The 25272-nt window shown below is 36.2% G+C and overlaps 1 long non-coding RNA gene across 1 annotated transcript; it reads right to left on the reverse strand.

The window, feature by feature from the left end:
• Positions 1-14946: 14946 nt before the first annotated feature.
• LOC118723953 lies at positions 14947-21657 on the reverse strand. The gene is made up of 3 exons (XR_004989436.2): positions 21643-21657; positions 21595-21596; positions 14947-15083 (listed from the first exon to the last, which is right to left on the reverse strand). It is a non-coding gene; the product is annotated as an uncharacterized LOC118723953 (long non-coding RNA).
• Between the last annotated feature and the right edge of the window lie 3615 nt (positions 21658-25272).

Genomic DNA, 25272 nt, shown 5'->3' on the forward strand with positions numbered 1-25272 from the left:
TATTCATTCCTTTAGGTTGAAAATCATTTCATGACAAATTTTGGAGAGTTTACCATATAAAATGAGACCTTCAAGTGTCTATTTGCACTATCAACTGGAGTCTGTTTTGCAATCAGAAGGAAATAAGATGTGGAAGAACAGTACAACCTTATTTATACAGCGTAAGTGGGGGTTTGGGAAAACCCAAATGCTGTATAAATAGCTAACCTCTGGATCTAGGGTCTGGAAATTCACTTATTTCTCCAACAAGAGCCATTTATTTGGCACCTATTTTGAATGTTAAATTGATTGTTTTATTTTCCATTCCGCTCACCACACATATTGTTTCAGCATATGTGGACATATGAAGGAATAGAAAACAAGTTGTAGAACAAAATCTATTTTCCACAGTCAATGGAAATATAAACATTTCCTTGTATTTGTACAGGATGTCAAGTAAAGAGCTAAAATTTCTCTATAAAATTATACCAGAATGATTTTATAATCTTTTGAAATTTTGAATTACTGAAAAACTGTTACTTATTCCAGAGTGGTAATGGAGCATGAAAATGTCTACTGAGACAACAAATATGGAAGATGCAATTTTCCCTAACATAGATTTTAAAAAGTACTCCTAAAAACTCACCACAGGAACTTAAAATATTTTAATCCACGTCACCTTATAAATACAATGAGAAAAATTATACGAAGGAGGGAAGTGGAAAAGACATTTGCACAGATGACATACTGAATTTCAAAATACTTTATTAGAGGAATGATAGTCTTTTTTTAAAAAAATGATCCTTATTGTTATAATTATTACAGATGTTTTTCCCTTCCCCCATTGACCTGTCCACCCTACCCTGCTCACCTCTAGCCAAGAGAAAGTCTTATGCAGATACAAAGAGATAAGAGAAATTTATTCCTATATTTCCATTTGCCTGAACAGAATTTGAATTAACTGGATATATCTTTGCTTTCTGATAATACTCCAGATATTTAAAGATGGATTTCCACTTTAGATTCTCTGATTTCAAATACTCTGTAAACTTTTGAATAAACTGATGTTTAAGTTAAAATTTATCATGCTATTCTCTGTCTGATCTTTTTAAAAGTTTGATAGAAGTAGTTTGGCTACCTTTCAATTATTCAAGCATGAAAAAGTCACAGTTTTCATACTTTCAGACATATTTGGGAATGCTTTCCACCTATAGTTAACTCAGGTTTATGTGCAGAATGACAAGCTGATATCTAATCACTAACTCCTTCAGATGCCAACATAATACTAAGGCCATATTTATCTCAAGATATTGTGGATGAAGAAAAAAATGAGGGCAGTGTGAGTTTGAATTAATGCTAGGACAAAAAAAAAGGCAACAAGAATTTAAAAAAATGGAATGTATTAGAGAAAATTACAATCTCTCATTTTTATCTTCTCATATGTGAAGGACCCTGAGAACAAATTCAATTATATTTGGTTAATTTCCAAGTATAATTCTGGTGAAAGGGAGTGGGATTTGGTAGAAAGAAATATGGGAAAATAGGAAACAGCAAAATCTAAAGAATTTTAGAGCCAATATTTTGATTCATTACAATCTTGAATAGAAAAAGCAAAATTCATTAAAAATAGAAAAGTAGCAAATAGAAAAAGAGTATATTAACTTAGCCTGGAAATTTAGCTTTGATTCATTGGAATATCATGGTAAGACTCATCCAATAATTAGTTTGATGTTACCTAGAAAAAGGGGAACATTAAGATAATATAAGTAGATAGCCTCTGCGATAAAATGACAAGCTTCAAGAGAAGAAATAACAGTACAGATACTTTGTCACAAAAGATCTATTTTCCATGTAAGATGGCATTTTATTACATGTAAGAACTAAAAAATATCAGTCTAGAATCATTGCTGCTTCGTGAATCACATAATATCTATTATTCGATGTTTAACTGTGTTTAGAGGAAATGTTAATTTCTGTTAAGAATAGTTGGTCACTAGAAATAAAAATTTTAAAGGAATATTTACCAGCAGTTCAAAACTCCATAGTTAAGAGATCGTGTAATCAACCCAACAAGTTTTTATTGCATTAAGCATAGTTTTGTAGGGTTTTTGTGTTTGTTTTTAAAAAACTCTTTATTGTTGAAAATATTACATATGTCTCCTTGTTCCCCCATTGACCTCTGCAAGCTCACCCACACTCCCAGCACAGGCCCTTATCCCACTATTGTCTATGCCTATCTGTTATGCTTATGTGCATACATACAAGTCTTGGTTGATCTCTTACCCAGCCACCTCACCTTCCCCTGTCTTCCCTCTGAGCTTTGACAGTCTGTTCCATGCTTTCATGTCTCTACATCTATTGTTATTCATCAGTTTATGTTGTTAATTATATTACATAAATGAGACCATGTGATACTTATCTTTCTCTGACTTATTTTCCTCAGCAGGTGCTGCTTAAAAAGTGCCTGTGCCATTGATCGGAACAAGTGGTAATCTGAAGGAGCAAGGTCTGGTGAATACAGCAGGTGGGTTAATACTTCCCAGGCAAGATCTTTTAAAGTATCTTTAACTGGTTTTGAAGTGTGTGATGATGCGTTATCATGAAGCAAAATTACTTGCTGAATCTTCTGGCCCATTCTGTCATTTTAAAATCAAAGCATGGTTCAAATTGATTATTTGTTGTTGGCATCAATCAGTATTAACAGTTTCACCTGGTTTTAGAAACTCATAATGCACCACACATTCCTGACCCAACCAAAAGCAGAGCATTGTCTTCTTTCCAAAGCGATTTGGCCTTGCAGTCGATGTTGATGGTTGACCTGGATCAACCCATGATTTTGTGCATTTGGGATTCTCAAACTAAATCTACTTTTTATGGCCATCACAATTTGGTGCAAAAAATACTTTCTTTGGTGCAATTGAAGCAACATTTTATTGATGACTTTTCAGTTTTCCATTTGTCTTTCATTCAGTTGAAGTGGCACCCATTTCCTTCCTTTAAAATCATTCCCATTGCTTGTAAATGATTGGAAATTGTTTGCTGAGCAATGTTTAAACTTTCTGCACATTGTTTTTGAGAATGACATGCATATTAATCCAATAATGCTTGTAATTGTTGATCTTCAAATAGTTTCAGTTGACCTGGACTTTCTTAGTCTTTCACATAGAAATCATCATTTTGAAAGCATTTAAACCAGTGTTAACAAGTATCTTGAAATGGAGCATGTTCCCCATAAGCTTTCCAAAGTGTACAATAACTTTCAGCAGCACTTTTCTTCAAAATAAAGTAATTTTTGGCATAAAATCTGACATTTTAAAGCATACAAATATCTATGATGTTACCACCTTCAGAAAATTTGACATATGAAGTTTTGAAGCTTGTTGTCAATACAACAAAATAACATACATATAAACATATGTGTAAATCCATCAATTGAAAAAAAAATCTGCTTTATTAACCAGTACAAGTGTGTAAAGCTCTCCAAGTCTATCCATGCTGTTGCAAAGGGTAAGAGTTCCTTCTTTACAACAGCATAGTATTCTGTTGTGTAGATGTACCATGGTTTTTTAATCCATCCATCTGCTGATAAGCACTTAGGCTGTTTCTAAATCTTAGTTATTGTAAATTGTGTTGCTATGAACATAGGGGTGTATATATTATTTTGAATTGGTGTTTCTGATATCTTGGGATATATTCCTAGAAGTGAGATCACTGGGTCAAATGGTCCATATTTAAATTTTGAGGAAACTCCATACTGTTTTCTACTGCGGCTGCACCAGTCTCCATTCCCACTAACAATGTACTAGGATTCCTTTTTCTCCACATCCTCACTAGCACAATCATTTGTTGATTTACTGATGATAACCATTCTGACGGGTGTGAGATGATACCTCATTGTTTTGATTTTCATCTCTTGGATGATTAGTGATATTGAGCATTTTTCATATGCCTCTTGGGCTTCTGTATAGATACTTTCAAAAACTGTCTATTTAGGTCCTTTGCCCATTTTTTATTGGATTATTTATCTTTTTTTTTTTTAAGTTGTATAAGTTCCCTCCCTATAAATTTAGGAGATTAAACTCTTATAAGATGTAATATTGGCAAATATGCTCTCCCATGCAGCAGACTTTCCTATTGTTTTATTGGTGGTTTATTTTGCTGTGCAGAAGCTTTTTTTATTTTGAAGTAGTCCCATTGGCTTATTTTCTCCTTAGTTTCCATTGTTCTGGGAGATGTGTCTGTTATTTTGCTGCCTATGGATTCTTCTAAGATTTTTATGGTTTCCTGTCTTACATCTAAGTCTTTTATCCATTTGGACTTTATTTTTGTGTATGACATAAGTTGGTGATCTAGTTTCATTTCTTTGTATGTATCTGTCCAATATTCCCAACACCACTTATTGAAGAGACTCCATTGTGTGCTCTTGCCTCCTTTGTCAAATATTAATTGAACATAATGGCTTGGGTTGATTTCTGGGTTCTCTGTTCTATTCCATTGGTCTATATGTCCATTCTTGTGCCAGTACAGGGCAGTTTTGAAACAGTGTCTTTGTAATATAACTTTGTCTGGTATTGTGATCCCTCCAATTTTATTCTTCTTTCTCAGGATTGCTGCAGCTATGCAGGGTCTTTTTTATTCTATATAAATTTTGAGAGTTTGTTCTGGGTCTGTGAAATATGTCATTAGTATTTTAATAGAGATTGCATTAAATATATAAATTGATTTGGGTAGTATTGTGTTTTAAATCTTCCAATCCATGAACACTCTATATTTTTCCATTTGTTTTTTTATTCCTCTATCTCTTTTTTTCAATGTCCTATAGTTTTCTGAGTACAGGTTTATTCTAGTTAAGTTTATTCTTAGGTATCTTAAGTTTTTTTCTTCCAGTAGTAAATGGAATTTTGTTTTTAGCTTCTCTTTCTGTGAGTTCATATAAAAATGCCCTTGATTTCTGGGTGTTAATTTTGTATCCTGTTATGTTGCCCAATTTATTTGTTAAATCTAGTAGATTTTTTATGGAGCTTTAAGGGTTTTCATGTACAATATTATGTCACCATGAATAATGACAGTTTTACTTCTTTTCCAATTTGAATACCTTTTATTTCTTCTTCTTGATCTCATTACTATGGCTAGTACTTCCAATGTCTGATTACTATGGCTAGTACTTCCAATACTATGTTGAACAAGAGTAATGAAAGTGGGCATCCATGTATTGTTCCTGTTCTAAGGGGAAATAATTTTTAGTATTTGCCTATTGAGTATGATGTTGGCTGTAGATTTGTCATATAATGCTTTCATTATGTTAAGGTATGATCCCTCTATTCCAGTTTGCTGAGGTTTTTTTCTTTTCTTTTTTTTTCTTTTTTAGAAAGGTTGTTTGATTTTTTCAAATGTTTTTTTTCTCACCAATTTTATGATCATGTGGTTTTGTCTTTCAATTTTTTTATGTGATGTATCACATTTATTGATTTATAGATATTGTACCAGCTTTGCATCCCTGGAATAAATCCCACTTGATCATGGTGTATGATTTTTTTAATGTATTGCTGGATACAATTTGCTAATATTTTGTTGAGGATTTTAGCATCTATGTTCATCAGAGTTATTGGCCTGAAATTCTCTCTCTTCATAACATCTTTATCTGGTTCAGGGATTAGGGTAAATCTGGCTTTATTATATAAAGAGCTTTGAAGTATTCCTTTCTCATTAATTTTTTTGAATAGTCTGAGAAAGATTGGTCTTAGTTCTTCTTTAAATGTTTGGTAAAACTCCCCTGTGAAGCCGTCTGGTCCAGGGCTTTTGTTTCTTGGAAGTTTTTTGATTACTGCTTCAATTTCATACATAGTTATCAGCTTATTCAGTTTTTCTAATTCTTCCTGATTGAATTTTGGAAGATTGTATTTTTCTAGGAATATGTCTATTTCATCTAGGTTCTCCAGTTTGTTAGAATAGAGTTGTTCATAGTTTTGTTTGTTTGTTTTTACAACCCTTTATATGTCTGTGGGATTAGTTGATACTCCACCTTTTTTATTTCTGACTTTGTTTATTTGGGTCTTCTGTTTTTGTTTCTTGTTGAGTCTGGCTAGATGTTCATCAATCTTGTTTGTCCTTTTAAAGAATCAGCTCTTTGTTCTCTTGATCTTTTGTATTGTGGGGATTTTCTTTCCTTTTCTCTTCTTTTCTTTTCTTTTCTTTTCTTTTTCTTTTCTTTTCTTTTCTTTTCTTTTCTTTTCTTTTCTTTTCTTTTCTTTTCTTTTCTTTTCTTTTCTTTTCTTTGGGGGGTCTCTATTTAATTTATTTCCACCCTGATCTTTATTATTTCCTTCCTTCTACTTACTCTGGGCTCTTCTTGTTGCTCTCTTTAGAACTTGGAGTTGTAGAGTTTTTACCAGTTTTTCTTCTTTTTGAGACAGGACTGAAGTGCTATGAACTTCCCTTTCAGGACTGCTTTCACTGTGTCCTAGAGACTTTGGATTGCTGTATTTTTATTTTCATTTGTTTCCAGGGTTTTGTTTGTTTGTTTATTTGTTTATTATTTGATCTCTTTGGTAACCCATACAAAATTTAATAGCACACTACTCAGCCTCCATGTGATTGATAGCTTTTGATAGTCTGTACTTGTGATGAATTTCTAATTTTATGTCATTGTGATCTGAGAAGGTGCTTGATATGATTTCCATTTTCTTGAATGTGTAGAAACCAGCCTGTCTCCTTTTATGTGGTCTGTCTTTAAAAATGTCCCATGTGCACCTGAGAAGAATTATACTCCATAACTTTGGGATGAAATGTTCTGAAGATATCAATTAATTCTAACTGATCTAATAAGTTGTTTAGGATTGATGTTTCTTTGCTGATTTTTTTAAATAAAAATTTTACCCAGTGTTGACAAGTACAGGTGTATTAGGTCCTGTACTATGATTGTGTTGTTGTGTATCTTTCCCTTGATATTTTCTAGAACTTTTTTAATGCATTTGGGTGCTCCTCTATTGGATGCATATAGAGAGTTTACAAGAGTTATATACTCTTGTTGAATTGCTCTCTTCACTACAATGAAGTGGCCTTCCCTATCTCTTGGTATGGCCTTTACTTTGAAGTCAATTTTGTCAGATATAAGTATTACTACCCCAGCTTTTTTTTTTTTTAATTTGCCTGAAAAAAACTGTATCCATCCTTTCACTTTCCATCTGTGTGAGTTATTTGTTCTGAGATCAGTCTTTAGTAGACCGCAGATACATGGGTCATGTTTTCTTATCCATTCAGCTACCCTATGTCTTTTGATTGGAACATTCAATCCATTCATGTTTAAGATTGCTATTGATTAGGGTCCCAGAGTGAGTGCACCTTGAAAGGAACTGTGGGCTATAAGGTTGTGGTTGGCACAAGGCAGGTCTTGGCTCATCCTTCATGCCCCTGCCCAACACCTTCCACAACCACAGTCCCTGGTCCCCTGTCTGCTGGCAGCCCCACTCCTGCCATTGCTGGTCCCAGGTACTGACAGCGCCAGCTCCACTCGCACACATTGAAGGCAAAGTGTGATTGTGGCCTGCGCCAGCAATGGGTGTGAGCAGGGCTGGCACCATCAGCGGGTGTGAGTGGCAGCTGCTTCCCCAATCACCCCACAGGAGCAGGGGGAGGTGGAGAAACCCTGAGGGGTGTCAGGGCCAGCAGCTACTGCTTGCACCCGCTAATGGTGCCGAGCAATAGTGCCTGGTGCTGGACACCAACAGCTATTGCCAGAGACAGATCCAGTGCCGGCAACAGGTGTGAGCACCAGGAGGGACCTAGGTGCGGGGAGCAAAGAATTTTCAATAACCTTTAGAGGCTCGCCCTGATGACAGTGATTGGCAACCTGCCTTGGTCTGGCATTCCCACTCACCTGCTCTACCATCCTGCCATGGCAGACACCTGCCATGTTCCACGCTCTGCTGCCTGTTGCCAATGCCCACCATGTTCTGCGTTCACCCCCTGGTGGTCAACACAAGTCATAGTGACCAGTTGTTCAGTTGTTTGGTTGATAAGTTATTTCACCATTTGGTTTACTTGCATATTAGGGTTTTATATATATATATATATATATATATATATATATATATATATATATATATATATATATATAGACTAGAGACCTGGTGCACAAATTTGTGCACAAGTGGGGCCCCTCTGGGTGGCCAAAAGGGATTGAGCCAAAACCCGAAGTCCAATGCCACCTTCAGCTCCTACCTGTTGTTCCTGCTCATCCTGGCCCCACTGTGCCTGCCATGAGCTCGCGCCCAATCAGTCTCAATCAAGAGAGGCTCCTGTTGCTATAGCAGCACTAGCCAGCCATGAGCCTCAGGTGCCCTCCCAAGGGGAGTGGCTTGGGGGATTGGGCTGAAACTGGCTCTCTGACATCCCCCGAGGGGTACCAGATTTTAAGAGGGTTCAGTCCAGGATGAGGGACCCCACAAATGCATGATCTGGCTAGGGAGGGACCGTGGGAGAATTCCAAACCATATCCTGTCTATCTCTCTCAGTCCCGATTGGCTGGAACCCAGCAGCAAGCTAACCTACCAATTGGAACATCTGCCCCATGGTGGTCAGTGCACATCATAGTGACCAATTTAGCAGCTTTAGCATGTCATTAGCATATTAAGCTTTGATAAGTTGTTCAGTTGTTTTGTCATTTGGTCTATTTGCATTTTACCATTTGATTATATAGGATAGATACTTGTTTGTTGAAATTTTTATTCTTTATGTCTATGCTCCTTCTTCCCTTTCCATTTCTTCTTTTTACAGCAGTTTCTTTAGCATTTCTTACATTGCTGGCTTGGTGATAATAAACTCCCTTAGTCTTTTTTTGTCTGTGAAGTTCCTGATTTCTGCTTCAATCTTGAATGATAGCCTGCTGAATAGAGTATTCTTGGATTCAGCCCCCTACTTTGCAATACTTGGTATATTTCATTCCATTCCTTTCTGGCCTGATGTGTTTATATTGAGAAATCAGTTGATAATCTGAGAGATCCCTTGTATGTAACTTTTTACCTCTCTCTGGAAGCCTTTAAGATTCTTACTTTGACGTTGGTGTTTGCCAATTTAATTATGATATGTCTTAGTATCAGTCTTTTTGGATACGTCTTTTTTGGGACTCTCTGTACTTCTTGGATTTCTGTGACTTTTTCTTCCCAATTTCAGGGAAGTTTTCTTTTTTAAAATATATTTTATTGATTTTTAGTATATGTGCTGCAGAACTGAGCACATATTTTATTGATTTTTTTTACAGAGAGGAAGGGAGAGGGATAGAGAGTTAGAAACATAGATGAGAGAGAAACATTGATGAGCTGCCTCCTGCATACTCCTTACTGGAGATGTGCTCGCAACCAAGGTACAAGTCCTTGACCAGAATCTAACCTGGAGCCTTCAGTTCACATGTCGACACTATCCATTAAGGCAAAAGTGTTAAGGGATAGAAAATTTTCTGTCATTTCTTCAAGCAGAAGATAAAGAGACGTATGAAAACATACTCAAAGTCACTAATTATCTGAGAGATGCAGATGAGGTACCATCTCACACCTGTCAGAATGGCTATCATCAACAAATTAACAAACTTCCGGTGCTGGTGAGGATTCGGAGAAAAAGATATCCTCCTGCACTGCTGGTGTAAATGCAGACTGGTACAGCCACTGAGGGAAACAGTACAGAGTTTCCTAAAAAAAATTAAAAATGGAACTTCCATTTGACCCCGTGATCCCACTTCTAGGAATATATCCCAAAAAACCAGAAAGGATATATGCACCTCTATGTTCATAGGAGACAATTTCTAATAGCTAAGATTTGGAAACAGCCTAACTGCACATCACAGTATATGAGTGGATTAACAAATAGTGGTACATTTACACAATGGTATATTATGCTGCTATAAAAAATAAAGCATTCTTTCCATTAGCAACAGCATGGATGGATATGAAGAGCATTTTGCTAAGCAAAACATGCCATTTGGAGAAAGATAAATATCACATAATCTCACTCATTTGTAGACTATAATGAACAACATAAACTGATGAACAAAAATAGATCCAGAGACAGAGAAGCACTGAATAGACCTTCAAACCTCAGAGGAAGGTAGGGGAAGAAGAAGGGGTAAGAAAAAAAAGAATGTACTTTGTAACAGTTATATTTAGAAATGTATATTTGCTTGAAAGTTTCCTCTGCTTAATTTTGTATATATGTTTCAAATGTAGGAATTTAAAATGTGAATTCACATTTTAATATTAATAGGAAAAAACAATTTACAAATACCTGATTCTCTGGGCCTGTAATGTCTCTTCCACTCCCAAAACCCATGAGTAAAATACTCATGATGCTTTAATAGTAACAGTCTCTGAGATGAGGGACCTTTTGGCATTTATTGCTTAGAAACAGGGAGGCTAAATATTCTATGATACATTAGAAAACCCCTCACCACAAAAGGTTGTTCTTCCAAAATCTAGTAGTTCCCTTGAAAAAGATTGAAGATTTGTCCTAATTTTCATTCTCAAAAATTTTCAGACTTCTTCTTTCATCTTATAGCAGATATCATATGAATTACTACAAGGACTAGAAAATTTCTAGAAGGTTAGTCATTCATGGCCAATCCAATTAAATACCAACAAATAGCACAATTTGATAACAACCAGACACATTTACTTCAAGGGTAAGTGATGCTCAGCTTGGGGATGGCAACCTTTTCCATGTATTGTCTAGAGAGTGTTCTTCACTGAAGGGCAAGACAATTAAGAAACTTGCCAGTATGTCCAGGAGTTGTTCTCATAGTGGTGTATACCAAGCCTCTTCAGAAAACATTTTATGCTGATTATGTAGCAAAATCTTCTTGGGCATAAGCCATAGAAACTCTCAACAGCTGAGGAAAACTTGGCAGGAAATAAGAGAAAGAGGAAGAAATAATATTGCCCTGTTGAGATATTATATAGATGGTTGAACTTTAAACTTTTTGTGGATGAGGACATTGTCCTATTATTCCTTTATGCTCTTGCCAGCATCTGGAAGGATTATAAGCAGATTGATAATATTTCTTAAGAGTTAGGTAACTCCTAGATTGATAAATTCTCAAAATAGAAATAAATATTTCAGCCATTATGATACTATGAGTGTTATAATAAGCAGACAATACCATTTGTTTAGCATTACAACTACCTTAGCTTTCAATGGAATTTGAAACTACCTTGAAAGTCAAGAGTTAAAAAAATATTAATAAACACATATGATGTAAAAGAGAAATAAAAGACAAAATATTCAGCGGCAATACTTACCGTATTTACTTACTATACATACCAGTAAAATAAGAATCATGGAGGAACCAACTGTGGATAATCTGTTTAGAATGGCATTGAGAACAACCTGGAACATAAGCAGTATGTTTCTTAACAATCATATGTGTTGTAAGAAAGGGGATATCTTAATAAAAAATATAAAATGTGAAGGAAAAATATATTTTTCATATACATTTGTTAGAGTTTTAGTAAATACTTGTATATAATTCATTATTATTATGAACAGATGTGAAAAGTACAGATAAAATCAAATAAAACTTTCAGGTAGAACATAACATTAACTGATAATAAGGATATATATATATTATATTATATATATATATATATATAATATATATATTTGTGTGTGTGTGTGTGTGTGTGTGTATGTATATTTGACAGTTCTAGCAATGAAAAAGAGAGTAGGAAGTTTCTCAAATAGAAAATCTTTTTAAATGGTGAATTTGTAGTTGCTAATTTTCTGTTAACTTCAAACATAACAAAGCAGGCACATATTTTAAATTTAGCAGACTAGTAGTAAAATTTCATATTTTTAGTTTGGGACATTTCCTTTTTTCTTTGTTCAAATCTCTCAACATTCATTTTATCTGTGAAAACCTCTAAAAATGTTTATAAAGAATGGTGGTTATTTTTCTCATTATAGTATATTGTGACTAGATCTTTTACAGAAAAAAAAATAGCTAAGATATCTATTCTTTTTCCTCACTGAAAACACTTAATTTGAAATGAGAGAATGAGTGGGAAATTTTTCCAGCTATTAGTAAATTGATATGTAATAAGGGTTAATTTTTCTAGGATGATTATAAGAACAATTTAAACACATTATGGAAACAAATAAAATATTAGAAAAATAGATTATGTATCAGAGTTTATTAAATTAAGAAAAATATGCTCCCATTAAAATGTGAGATGTTTTTATGATTGGAGAAAAAAAAACATGAGATGTTCTGCTTTTTATCTTTTTAATGAAACTAAGATAGAGGCTGATTTTTTTAGCCTAGAACTAAAATGAAAACAATTTGTGCAGCAGAATTATGTACAATTTGAGACAGGTGATATAGTGAGAAAAACATTTGTTGGTAAGCTTTTTAAGGTTATCCTAGCAAAATATAGCAAAACCTACTGCATTGCTTTGAGCTCCATTGATAATTATTATTATAAGAGATCAATCCATGTTGGTAAAGTTGTCCTTGTCATTATCATTCTTGTTATTATTCAAAATTCCTGGATTGTTAAGAATTCCTGCATTATGAGAAATGGAACTGTTGGACTCTGGAACTCCACTTATTAATACTGAGATCAGTTACACAATTTGGGAAACCTGTGCTATATTGAATATCATGAGGTGGGAAACATTCCCTAAAGGGGGATGAACAACTAGACTATTCAAAAAATAATCAGGTGCATCTTGAAAGGCATAAATAATCTGGATCTTGCTTTTGGTTTTAGGGGTTGGGTGAGGGAATTCCAACTAAGCCTGTAAATCACAGGCTACTGGAACTATATATCAATAATCTTTTTAATCCAATTGTTCTCTTCTTTCATAAGAATAAACAGTAGAAGTTGCTGAAGGTCAAAATAGAAACCCCATGAATCTCTGAAAATCATGGAAGGGACTAAATCTAGTCAGGGGCTTCCATGGCTTTCGCATGACTGGGCCCTCATGTATGGCTATTCACTACACAGTTTCAAGTCGGAATGTAAGCTCCTCGTGCTTCCCAAATGCCTTTTATATAAAACTATACTTAAAGGGCTGAAAGATTGTAGTAATCAGGAACATAATACTAAGAAAAGCAGAAGCGCTGAAACCGGTTTGGCTCAGTGGATAGAGTGTAGGCCTGTGGACTCAAGGGTCCTAGGTTTAATTCCGGTCAAGGACATTTACCTTGGTTGTGGGTACATCCCCAATAGGGGGTGTGCAGGAGGCAGCTTATCAATGTTTCTCTCTCATAGATGTTTCTAGCTCTCTATCTCTCTCCCTTCCTCTCTGTAAAAAAAAAATCAAATATAACTATAGATAGATAGATAGATAGATAGATATAGATATAGATATAGATATAGATATAGATATAGATATAGATATAGATATAGATATAGATATAGACATAGATATAGATAGATATATAGATAGATATATAGATAGATAGAAAGAAGAAAGAAAGAGAGAGAGAGAAAGAGAAATAAAAAGAGAAATTAGAAAGAAAGAAAGAAAGAAAGAAAGAAAGAAAGAAAGAAAGAAAGAAAGAAAGAAAGAAAGGAAAGCAGAAGCTTTTGAGGTTAGAGGAGACATTTGATGGGAAAATATAAATGGTTATAGATCATTATATTTTCTAAAATATTCCTTAGAAGATTTGATTTTTTTGAGGTTATATACTAAGAAGGCAATTAATGAAACCATAAATATTTACTAAGTGCTTATATAATAAGAATTCTAGAAATGGAAAATGTCTCAGATACTGTCTCAGCCCACAAAGTGCTTACAGTCTTGTTGGATAAAAAAAATGCTTCTATTACTTATTTTTTAAAGCACATTTCTAGTAATGTTAAAGGCATATGGCATAGACAGCTAGAGCCATAAGACTTCAGAGCTTGCTGATATACTGTGTACTATTATGATTAAAAATATGTTTCAGTGTTTTATAAGCATATGTATAAAAATAAATTTATCTACAGAATCAAGGATAAAAAAATCTATCTATTTATTTATATTGGGATTATAGATATTTGAGCAAATAATAACCTGTCTTTAGAAAATTTTTGGAGATGACCTCCACATTTTTGCTTAGCAAATCTATGACAATCTTCCCTACATCTAGCCTTATTTATTTATGCTAAGTTATAAGTCAATAAGTCTGATTTTTTTCTAATTCTTAAGGAATTGAGGAAAACAGAAAACTTATTTCCTTAACTAATTCTAAAATCATAACTTTTATATTTCTTTATTTCATTTCTATAACCCAACTAATTCATCCAAACAATAAAAGAAATGAGATGAGATGGAAATGAGGGAAGATAAGTGATATGTGATAAGGATGAGAAGGAGAAGAAAGGAAAAGACCAAGTTGGGACATAAGGATAACTATAAAAATTCAACCTTAAAGTAAAAAAGCAAGGTTAAGATAATCTTGAATCAATTCAACAAAACAAAATCAACACCATTTTACCTAAGCTTTTCTAAAAACTTAATGTATATGTATCAGATATGTATCATATATCACATATATGTATACATATGTACTAAAAAAGTATAAACTTCTTCATATTAAAAGGTATATTTGATAAAATGTGTAAAACATTTTTATTTATAATTAAAGCTTAATTAAATAATACTTTATGTATATATGTAATTCCAGTAAGCTTTGAATGCATTATACATACTTTTTCATGTATGAGTATGCAATGAAAATTTTCTGATCTTTTTCTGCCATCTAGTGGTATAATCAGCAGATTTTTTGTTTTGTTTTATTTTGTTTCTAAAGTCCAGTATAAAACAGTGAATTGGAATCAGAGATTTGGGTCATTTAATAAATATAAACTTTTTAAAAAACAAAAATAGAAATTTAGTGTGTGTATTACATGGTACTTATATATTATTTAGTCAATCACAAAGTTTTTAACCGCCTCTCTTCTTACAAAATGTAAACTTTAGGGTCAGAAAGTGCTGGATGTTTATTAACTGACCAGATTACAAAAATAACGATAGTAGATACCTTAGTTCATCCTTCTAATAAGCCTGTTGATCTGGTCTTCCCTGTTGCCAGCATCTCCACCTTCTACGAAATGGGTGGTCTTCTTCTTCTTCAAATAATAAACAGTTCTTCAAAATTGAAGAAAAAAAAAAAAGTGCTGGATGTGGCTATTGCCCTAAAAATCCTAATCTCCCAAGCAAAACACCAAAGAAACAAAATGTAAAATATTGTAATGTGATGTTTTAACATTCTAGCAAACTCTCACATATACTTTCAGCATCTACAATTGTACAGCCCTTACTATGTAGCAGGTGTGTGTGTGTGTGTGTGTGTGTGTGTGTGTGTGTTTGTTTAAGCACTTGTACATACATCAGTTCTTTATGGTACATACCTCGAACGAAAATGCACAAAACAGTAGCCCTATGCATTAATCCGTGTGCCAGTAGCTCTCTGCCATCCTCCTGTAGCTCTCCGCCTGCTTCCCTGCCTCCTCTGGTAGCTCTCTGCCGCCCACCTGTAGTTTGCTGCCCCACTCTCCTGCAGATCCGTGATCCAGTCGTTAAGTGGTCGTTCATTATGTCTCACGGAGTAATGGATAATTAGCATATTTCTCTTTTATTATATAGGATAATGATCTCTTTAAAAGAGAAAATAAAAATTCAATCCATTTACCATTGTTAACAACAACAACAACAACAACAACAACAACAAAAGATACCTAGAAATAAACTTAACCAAAGAGGTAAAAGACCTGCACCCAAAAAGTATAGGACATTGGAAAAAGAGATAGAGGAAGATACAAACAACTGGAAGCATATACCATGTTCATGAGTAGGAAGAATTAACACCATTAAAATGTCCATATTAACCAAAACAATCTAAGGATTCAATGCAATTCCTATTAAAATACCAATGGCATCATTCACAGATCTAGAACAAATAACCTAAAAATCTATATGGAACCAAAAAGACCCCAAATAGCTCAAGCAATATTAAAAAGGAAGAACAAAGTCAGAGGGATCACAATACTAGACCACCAACTTACACTGTGCACAAGAATAAATGCAAAATGGACATCAAGATATACTACAACACCACTAAAATCTAAACAGCTTAATACTAGCACAAGAACACACATATAGATCAATGGAACAGAACAGAGAACCCAGAAATCAATTCAAGCCATTACATTCAATTAATATTTGACAGAGGAAGCAAGAACATACACTGGAGTCAAGACAGCCTCTTCAATAGATGGTGCTGAGAAAATTGGACAGATCCATGCAAAAAAATCAAACTAGACCACCAACTTACACCATATATAAGAATAAAGTCAAAACGGACAAATAAGTGTAAATTGTGAAACCATAAAAATGAGGAAAACAGGTAGCAAAATCTTAGACATCTCATGTAACAGAATTTTCGCTGATACATTGCCTAGGGCCATGGTCAGCAAACTGCGGCTTGTGAGCCACATACAGCTCTTTGACCCTTTGAGTGTGGCTCTTCCACAAAATAGCATGGCCTGGGCAAGTCTATTTTGAAGAAGTGACATTAGAAGAAGTTTAAAAAATTTGACTCTCAAAAGAAATTTCAATCTTTGTACTGTTGATATTTGGCTCTGTTCACTAATGAGTTTGCTGACCACTGTCTAGGACAAGGGAAAGAAAGGAAAAAGAAACAAATGAGACTACATCAAAATAAAAAACTTCTGCACCATAAAAAAATCATCCTCAAAATTTAAAGAGAACCCACTGTATGGGAGAACATATTTGTCAACGATTCATGGGGTAAGGGGGTAATTTCCAAAATATAAAAATAACTCATAAAACTCAACAAAAGGAAGCAAATCCAGTTAAAAAATGGGCAGCCCAGCACGTGTGGTTCAGTGGTTGAGCCTCAAACTATGAACCTGGAGGTCCAGGTTTGATACCTGGTTAGGACATATGAGGCATGCAGAGGTAGATGATCAATGATTCTCTCTCATCATTGATATTTCTATTTCCCTACTTCTCTGAAATCAATATAAAATATATTTTAAAAATAATGAATAAAAGAAAAGTAAAAATTAAAAATAGGCAAAGGTCCTAAATAGACATTTCTCTGAAGAGGACATACAGATGGCCAAGAGACATATGAAAAAGTGTTCAAAGTCACCAACCATCAGAGAAATGTAAATTAAAACCACAGTGAGCTATCACCTCAGACCTACAAGACAGGCTACCATAATAAATCAGCAATACAACAAGTGCTGACGAGGATGTGAAGAAAAGGGAACACTGCTGGTGGGAATCCAGACTGGTGCAGCCACTATGGAAAACATTATGGATTTTCCTCAAAAAGTTAAAAATAAAACTGAAATTTAACACAATGATCCCACATCTAGTACAAATGCTATTTACAATAGCTAAGATCTGGAAACAGCCCAAGTGCCCATCAGTTGTTGAGTAGATTAAAAGCAGGTACATTTACACCATGGAATCAAAAAGGATCTCTTACTCTTTCAGACACCCTGGGGGATCTGGAGAGTATTATGTTAAGTGAAATAAGCCTGTCAGGGAAAGACAAGAAGCACGTGATCTCACTTATATGTGGAATCTAATGAACAAAATAAATCAACCAACAAAATAAGACCAGAGACATGGAAGGATGACACAGACTGGCAGATCGCAGAGGGAAGGAGGTAGGTAGGGCTGGCAGAGATTAACTAAATAATTTATATGAAGGCCACAGATAATATGTCAGTGAAGGCCCAGCGTGGGGTGAGAATTGGTGGAGGGGAGACAATGGGGAAAATTGGAGGACATCTATAATACTCTCAACCAAAAAGATAAATTTTAAACAAGGTATATGCATCTCTGAATATTTGTTGTCTCAATACTAACTTTAGAAATTAATTGCTTCTAAAATCAGAAAAGCAGCAGTTGAGATGATTTAGAAGCCTGCAATAGAGAAGGATAGAGAGATTATTGGCTGCACATTCAATCTCTTATGTCTGCCATGGAGTCTGGCTTCTTTAGCAAAAGGGGAGCTACATGTGAAAGCAGTTGCAAGTGGTTTCAATATAAATGACATAAACGGCGAACACTATGCAATTCTAAAATCAAACATGTCAAAATGAAGAGTCCAGTCATGTGGACTACTTAAAATGCTCATCATATTCAAGGATAATATTGACAAATTAATATACTGCCTTTGAAATGTTTGCTCAGAAAATGGTGCTTGTTGTCAATCATCAGCTCTGCCCAATACATTTCCCTTTGTAAACAAAGGTTGGTATATATGAAAAACCTCCTAGGTCTTCACTGTCATCTCAAGCAAAGAGAAGCAACTTTTCTTAAAGTAATGGAAGTGTATTCATACAAATATTAAAATTTCCTGAAATGTGGAGATAATTGATATCGCCCACTATACAAAAGAAAGGAATTCATTATTAAAAGAACATAAGCATATGATGTTTTTTTTTGTCTTAATAGTAAAGAGAAGTAAATATATAGATTGTTATACATTTCTTTGAGAAAGTTCAATTTACTCATTGAGTCCATTAATTTCTTTACATTTAATTTTGAACATGACTATTTTGGTTACATATAATTATCATCAGTAATCTATTTTTTATAGCTTTATATGATCACATGAAAGAAAATTACAATTTTTATAAAACCACTAGTATCCCGAGCACAGATTCATGCACATTGAAAGGATATCAATTAGAAGAAATATTTTGATATTACAATATTATTTGCCCTTTCTCTATAATAACAGTGTCAACCAAATTCACAATTGACAATGACAGATCTAAAAATACACATGTGATTGGCTCCAGTGAAAGCTTTGTATGTATCACCCATGTGTGAGTAAACTTAGCCTTTTATATATATAGAATAAACTTGCTTAATTAGACCTGCTTTCTGATGTAGCTAAACTTTTTCCAGCTCAGTGAAGCATCCCAACTTCTTTTTTAGTTAATTGTCAGAAACACAGCAGTAAAAATCAACACAAAGCAGATCATTACTGTAGATCATGCAGAGAGAACAAAGGGTAAAATGTTGAACTGCAGCAGTGTTTGACTATATTTTGCACAGTGAGAAAACCTGAAGTCATTTCCAAGATCCACCATTTTTACTTCTTTTCAGTCTGGTCAAGTTTCTAAGTTTTCTAAATCTCCGTTTTCTGGCTAATGATAAGAAAATAGTATTCCATCTAGTCTCCTATCTACGTATTCCAGGACTTCTGTGAGGATCAAATGAGATGAGGCACGGAAAAACGCTTCACAGATATTTGGTCGTTAAAGTGTGAAATGTTTGTACTTTGCTATAAAGCAAGTCATGTTCCTGAGCTGAAGAAACTGTAAGAAGGCTAGTCATTGCTAAGGAGAGGAAGCTGGGTGTTGCTATGTGACGTCATTTACCCTGCACCCACAGTGACCCTTTCAGAGGTGGGCTGGGTTATGGGCTGCATTTTGCTCCATGGGGTCTCGGCAGTGTCAGCTGCGATTTGGTGGGCTGTCACTCTGGAGTGATGGCAGGGCCTGTGTCCCATTCCAGGGAAGCCGTGTGTTGCTTTGTGGGCACCAGGTCTGTGATTCCATTTCTCTGTGCAGGTCAAAGCAGCTCCTACATTTAGTGTCTGCCTCCTAGTGGTCAGTGAGCATCATAGCAAACAGTTGGATGGTCCAGCACTTAGCATATTAGCCTTTTATGTATCTATTAGAGGCCTGATGCCCAAAATTCATGCACAGGGAGGTGTTCCCTTAGCCTAGCCTGCACCCTCTCGAATCCAGGACTCCTTGAGGGATGTCCGACTGCTGGTTTAGGCCCAATTCTGTGGCCTAAATATAATAGAAGTGTCAACCAAATTCACAATTGACAATGACAGATCTAAACATACACATGTGATTGGCGCCAGTGGAAGCCTTTTATGTATCGCATATGTGAACATCCCTCTCACAATCCTGGACCACTGACTCCTAACTGCTCACTACCACCTGCCTGATCACCCATAACTTCCTCTTCCCAATCTGATCAACCCTAACTGCTGCCCACAGCCTGGTTGCCCCCAACTGCCCTCCACCCACTGACCTGATTGCCCCTAAGTAACCCCCCATAGGCCTGGTCACCCTTAATGGCCCCTGCTGGCCTGGTAACCCCTCACTTCCCTTCTTTGCTGGCCTGGACACCTCTCAATGCACCCCCAGCCAGCCTGGTCACTGCCACCTGTCCCCCCACCCCACCCCCGCCAACCTGGTCTCCCCCAACTTCTCCCCCTGCTGGCCTGGATGCCTCCAACATCCTTCCTCTCTCAGCCTGGTCACCACCAACTGCTTCCCTCTGCTGGCCTGGTTGTCCCTCACTAACACCCCTGCCGGCCTGGTCGCCCCACACAGCCTGCTATTTGGTCATTACTGTGAGGGCATCCTGACCAATTTGCATATTTTCTTTTATTAGTCTAGATGTATATAAAAGCCTAGTGACCGGAACAACCAGAATGACCTGAACAACCAGTGGCTATAATGTACATTGCAGCAGCCAACCAGCCTGGTCCAGGCCCCAGTTGGTCCTCCACTGGCCGGCTTGGCCTGCGATTGGCTCCCAACACCCCGATCAGAGGTGGGTCTAGCTGGGCCACCACCTGTGGCCCCTCCCTCCACTGGCCCAGCCCAATGGACCACCATTTGGGCAGGCTGACCAGAACCCATTCATGCACCGGGCCTCTAGTATAGATATAAAGTGGGTTAAATCCACATTTCAAGAAGATATAATCTTAAACATTATCTGTGAAAAGCTTTAGTGGTGCTTATATAAATTCTAAAAGTGAAACTTCAAATGGATTATTAAAAGTTGTTAAATTTTTCCCTAAGATCATAACAAAATTAGTTATAATCACTAATACATTCAGAAGGAGAAGTGAAAGCACTGACCTGCCGTTTTCCACTTCATGCTGAAAGCACAGAATCTTATTCATAGACACCAGATAGGCTCACTCCTAGTTGAAGCAGGTATTGTATCAGCAGATTTTCATTTATATTGGAAAGGTTTACTATATTTAAGAAATTGTGCATAGAAATCAAAGTCATCCAATATATCGAATATATTTATTTGAAATAATAAGTGTCTGGTACAAAAACATAATCTATTTCTTAAAGTTTTATAGAGATGACTTTCAAAATCATATTCCTAAATTTAGTATATACTTGGTATCTTACGTATTTTTATGGTACCGTTATTACAAAGTTGTTAGCAACTGTCACATTATTTTAAAAGTATTAAAAATTATTCTACATTCAGAACTGTTTTATATAGGTCAAAATGTAGTTGCTAATAAATATGACCTTATTAGGGCATATTGCAAAGATTAAACAAGTGAAATTTTCCCTCTAAGAAAACACATTATTAAACCCAATGAAGCATGATAATATCTTGGCAGACATCAGACAGATTAGTGAACATCCTAACCAATGCCATCTACTCCTCAGGAGACAGCCCTTTACCATTTTAGTAATTCTAGTCACTCATAGATATGTTTTGCCAAGGCAGTCACAAATTTTTCACTTTTGGGCAAAACAATGAGTTATTTTGTACAATACTAGAGGCCCAGTGCACCCTCTCACAATCTGGGACCACTGGCTCCTAACTGCTCACCTGCCTGACTACCTGGTCACCCCTAACTGCCACCTCTGCCAGCCTAGTTGCCCCCAACTGCCCTGTCAGACCTGTCAGTTAGGTCACCCTTAACTGCCCCCCCTCCAACCTGGTTTCCCCCAACTGCCCTCCTGCCAGCCTGGTCATGCCTCACTGCCCTTCCTCCACCACCGACCTGGTCACCCCTTACTGCCTCCCCACCATGGGCCTGGTTGTCGCACATAGCCTGCTGGTCAGTCATTTGGTTGTCCCTCACTAATCCACCTGTGGGCCTGGTCACCCCACACAGCCTGTTCGGTCATCCATTCCGTTATGATGGTTGCTTAGGCTTTTTATCATATAGACTTTCCAAATTGAAAAAAAAAATACTATTTCTTAAATATAAAGCACTTTAATTTACCTCATTACATAAAATGTACAGTTATTTAAAAATACATTTAGCTTTAAAAATAAAATGATAGTTGACAAAGTTATGGAAATTGTATTCTCACCTAAAGGTGGTATAAATAAAATTGGTACAACTTGTTCTATTTGTGTTTTTTTTTCCTGATTATAGTATCAATTTTTCCATATAAATAATATATAAAAAGATCTAAAATAAGATTTAAAAATACATGAATTTCTATCAGGCATATATATGTAGTATTTAAGGCAAAAGGTGGCCCAATAAAGTACTAAAAGTACTGATGGGGTGGTCATAATAATCTGGTCACTCAATATATATATATATATATATATATATATATATATATATATATATATATATATGTGTGTGTGTGTGTGTGTATATATATATATATATGTATATATATATATATATATATATATATATATATATATATATATATATATTATTCAAGCCATATATGTATATACTGGAAGCCTGGCAGATGATATTCATGCACAGGTTCTGTCCCTAGGCCTGGCCTGTGATTAGGGGCCATCTTCCCTGGCTGCCAGAAGCTGTCCCCCCTACCCCCACCCCCGCCCCACTGCCACTCATCCCCACTTCCCTGTTCACCATCAGGGGATTGGAGCCTGCTAGCTGGGGGGAAGGACCGAGAGGTTGGCTATTCCCACCAGCTCTTTGGCCCCACCCCTCAATGCCAGTCACTCTTTATGTGTGGGGTGACAGGTGGTTGTAGGGGCCTTGGCCTGGCACTACCCACATGTGCCGCCAACAACTCCTGGTTCCCATTCGCCATTGGGCAATTGGAGCCTGCTGGCTGGGGGAAGGGACTGAGAGGTTAGCCAGCAGGTCCCAATCAGGCAATTGGGCTCCACTGGCTGGGGGCAGTTCCTATGTTTGTGTCTGCTCCCTAGTGGTAAGTGCACATTATATGTGTATATAATCATATACTAGAGGCCCAGTGCATGAAATTTGTGCACAGGAGCGGGGGTGTGAGGGGAGTGTTGTCTCTCTGCCCAGCCTGCACCCTCTCCAATCTGGAACCCCTCGAGGGATGTCCGACTCCCCATTTAACGGGTAGTTGGACATCCCTCTCACAATCCAAGACTGCTGGCTCCCAACTGCTCACCTGCCTGGCTTCCTGATTGCCCCTAACCATTTCTTCTTGCCAGCCTGAACACCCCCTAACCACTCCATGCCAGCCTGATTGATGTCTAACTGCTTCCCTGCCAGCCCATTTGCCCCCAACTTCCCTCCTCTGCTGTCCTGGTCAACCCTAACTGCCCTCCCCTGCTGGCCATCTTGTGTCCACATAGGGGCAGGATCTTTGACCACATGGGGCAGCCATATTGGAGTGATGGTCAATCTGCATATTACTCTTTTATTAGATAGAATAGAGGCCTGGTGCACAGATGGGACCAGCTGGTTTGCCCTGAAGGGTGTCCTGAATCAGGATGGGAGTTCCCTTGGGGCTTGGGGCAGTTTGAGCAAGGGGCCTGAGGTGGTTTGCAGCCTGGCCACGCCCCCTTCCCCCCCAGGGACCCAAGTGGAGGCCCTCCTGTCTGGGATTTATTTACTTTCTACAACTGAAACTTTGTAGCCTAGAGCGGAGCCAAGCCTCCTGCTCACTCCATGGTGGCAGCCATTTCTGTTTCGATTTGTTTACCTTCTATCGTTGAGTGGAGGCTTAGGTTGGCCAGAGCAGGTGGAAAGCTTGGCTTCCTCCATTGCAAAGGAAACGCCTCCCTCCTGCTCTCTGTGGCTGTAGCCATCTTGGTTGGGTTTATTTGGATATTTGCTCTGATTGGCTTGTGGGCATGGCTTGTGCAGCAGAGTGATGGTTAATTTGCATATTACTCTTTTATTAGGTAGTATAACCATATACATAATATATGATAATCAAGTTTTTAACTTGACATTCTATCAAGAACAATTTTATATCATTACTTTTTGCTTCAAGATTATTTTATTGGTTATAAAATATATAATATTGAACTTCAGAAGGAAGGCAGTGGGGGGTGTGGGGATATGGGGAGTGATTAATGGGAAACTTACATTCATAGCCCATGGCCACAGACAATAGATGGTGAAGGCTTGGGAGGGTTGTGTGTGGGGATGAGGAGGAAAAAACAAAAAAATGGTGGGACATCTGTAATACTTTCAAAAATAAAAATAAATTTAATATATATATATATATATTGTTTTGTTTTTAAACTTAGGTAACCAACTTTTATTGTTAGATTACTTCTATAAAAAGTAATAAATAGCTCCAAATACTTTAGCTTATTCATTATTAATTTTATTACAAGTGCCTAATAGTCAAGTTAAATAACAAAGTCATTTTAAATATTTTTATATGTATTTTCATATTACCATCTAGAAAACCAATAAAAACTCTGAGAAACAATTTCCAAGAAGCTATCAAAAGCCTTAATATTTTATGCCTCTTGACTACATATTCCCACTCCTAAATTTTGCCCAAAGGAAACAATTCAAAATTCATTCAGTGCTTTAAGCCTGAACTTCATTTCAATGTAATTTATTATTTGAAATATTGGAACTAATGTAAATATTTTAAAAAGCCATAATGCTGAAACCAATTGTGGTAAGGAGAATATTCTTTATGAGATATATAATTATTACCATTACAATAACATATAATCTATAATAATAAAAGCTTAATATGCAAATTGACCAAATGACCAAACAGCAGAATGACCATCTGGACTACCTTCTGGACGACCTTCCAGATGGAGGCAGCCAGGAACAGGGTGGCAAGAGGCAGCTGGGGCTATGAAGGCCTACCCTTGCACAAATTTCATGCATTGGGCCTCTAGTCTATAACAATATGGATAACATATTATTTTAAAAATAACCCTTCAAAAATATAAGCATACTAGAAACCCACCTAAATAACACTGATCATCTCTGAGTGATGGAGATGCAGGCTGCTTTTAATTTTTTCTGCTTATAAATTTTATTCATAAAAATGTGTTGATACATCAAGGAAAATATATCATTAATTTTAAAATATTAATCATGCAAATCTGCTTTTTTCAAAATGAAACCATTCTACTCCATTTACTTAAGATTTTTTTTTTAGCAAAATAGAAACCTAAAATTTGATGTTTATACTTGATAACCACTTTCTGTGTTCTATTAATAATTTCTCCTTGATTAAGGTAACTCAACAGATAAACATATCCCAGCACATGTTTCCTTATTCTATTAATGACAATCTCACAGTT

This window comes from Pipistrellus kuhlii, unplaced genomic scaffold (assembly GCF_014108245.1).
Source record: "Pipistrellus kuhlii isolate mPipKuh1 unplaced genomic scaffold, mPipKuh1.p scaffold_m20_p_2, whole genome shotgun sequence".
Classification (NCBI taxonomy): domain Eukaryota; kingdom Metazoa; phylum Chordata; class Mammalia; order Chiroptera; family Vespertilionidae; genus Pipistrellus; species Pipistrellus kuhlii.